Below are 2,250 nucleotides of genomic sequence, written 5' to 3' on the forward strand. Positions count from 1 at the left end.
GAGAGAAAAAAGAGAGAGAAAAAAGAGAGAGGGAAAAAAGAGAGGGAGATAAAAAAGAGGGAGATAAAAAAGAGAGAGAGAAAAAAGAGAGAGAGAGAGAAAAGAGAGAGAGAGAAAAAAGAGAGAGAGAGATAAAAAAGAGAGAGAAAGAAAGAAGGAAAAGAGAGAGAAAAGAGAGGAAGAAAAAAGAGAAAGCAAAAAGAGAGGAAAAGAGAAAGAAAAAGAGAGAGCTAAAAGAGAGAGAAAGGAAAGAAAAAGAGAGAGAAAGAAGAAAGAGAAAGACAAAGGAGAGAGAAAGACAAAGGAGAGAGAAAGAGAGAGAGAAAGAAAGAAAAGGAGAGGGAGAGAAGGAAAAGAGAGGGAGAAAGAAAGAAAAGAGAAAAATCACCAGTCCTGATTTCAGCATCGATCCAGCTGCATTGGTCTGGCTGATGACATGTCCAGAGTCCTGGGGGTGCCTGTGGACCTCTACAAGTGCCAAGGGGCTCTATGTGTGTAGCACACATGTAGCTATTAGTTTCATGGAATGAGCAGGACCTCAGGCCACCTCTTCAAAGTGGCCAAGGCTATCTTGGGTAGGGCACAAGAAAACAGGGACATCATGAGCAGGCATTCACACCTGTGAGGTGTTCAGGCTTCCTTGTGCACTGGTCTGCTATGGAGAAATGTGCTTTTGCTTCCCAATCACTGCTTTAAACAACAGACTGGGTTTTTTTAAGTCTCCTAGGACATTTTTTACATCAGAGCGGGGACTTATTCCTACACATGTAACTACAGGAGTGTGCTTACTTGCTCCTCTCTTGTGACTCTGTGTCACTGGGTGCTGTTCAAATGCAAAGTCTGAGACGGGGTGAACTTGTCTGTACAAATGGCAAATATTATACAGTAAGTGTGGTAATTTTAGTAATTTAGTTTGAAAGTGTTCATTTTCACACAACATACTGTGTCCCCAGTTTGGGATTGAGTAACTGGCATGGTGCTTATCCTTGCTGCAGCCATTTAAGAACTCAAAGTCCACTATCAGGGAATCATGACCCTTAGGATAACCATTAAGCAGTTTATAACATGGTTTTGTTACTGTAATAGCATAGCTGTTGAATATTCAAGTATTTTATACTGTATTGCAAAATTAATAATAAAAGCTTTGATCTTCTTTTTAATCCTTCCTTTCTCATATTCTTTGTGTTTTAGAGGGAATAGAGAAAAATACTTAAAGTAAAATTTTCTTTGTTTCTCAAAATCAAGATCTTCAGAAAAAGTAGAGACAAAAGATCAGAACACTTCTCTGAATTGCAAGGATCTGTTTTTATTTGTTTTCCTCACAATTGAATCTGCTTGTTGCAGTGTAAAACTGGAAAATGGAAGAAACTATGCTGCAATGACCACATTACGATGAAATAAAAGAAATAAATAAAACCCACAGTCACAACAAAATGTCAGAGTTATTATTATTTAAATTAGTGATAAACTGTTGCACTTCTTAGTCTAGGATATTTACAACTCGTTATTTAATATATGTCTCTTTAAGATCAAGAATATATGCATATATATATATTTAAGAACCTTTGTTAATAGTTGCCAGAGGAGTTCTCAAAACAAATTGTCCTGCATTTTGATCACAAGGTATAATACTCTTGTTATAAACAAAGATACACAATAAGAACCCACATGCTTGGTATTATCAGTACAATTTCTGCCTGATTATTCCCTTCTTTCTTTCTGCTTTTTCCACACCAGCAACTGACCCAAGTGAAATTTAAGCAATATTTGCACCAGTTATGTTGCAGCTTTCAGAAGAGCACTCCTTTGTCTGGAAGGATGAGGGATGAAATGTGTCCACAAAATGACATCAGCATGCAACAAAGTTCCAGGCAAATCCCATGACACAACAAAAATAAGTATCCCTTGTTTGCTGGGGAGTTTTTCCATTCAAGTCTTCCTCCTTCACGGAGGCCTTTATTCTCCCATGTGGTTGTACTAGCTGCAGTGAAACCAGCGTATGTCAGGACAACACTACCCTGGCTCTTCAAGTGCCTTTGGTACCAGAACACACTGGTTGGGGCTTGTTGTACTTTTCACAAAATGCCTCGTGCCAATCTGGTCAGGGTTTTGTGGGGGCTTTATTTTTATTTTATTTTATTTTATTTTATTTTATTTTATTTATTTTTTTAGTTGTTTTTTTTTTTTTTTTTTTTTTTTGTTTTTGTTGGAGTTTTTTGTTTGGGGTTTTTTTGCTATTTTTTGGACCAA

Source organism: Corapipo altera, unplaced genomic scaffold (assembly GCF_003945725.1).
Source record: "Corapipo altera isolate COAL_440 unplaced genomic scaffold, ASM394572v1 1, whole genome shotgun sequence".
NCBI classification, from domain to species: domain Eukaryota; kingdom Metazoa; phylum Chordata; class Aves; order Passeriformes; family Pipridae; genus Corapipo; species Corapipo altera.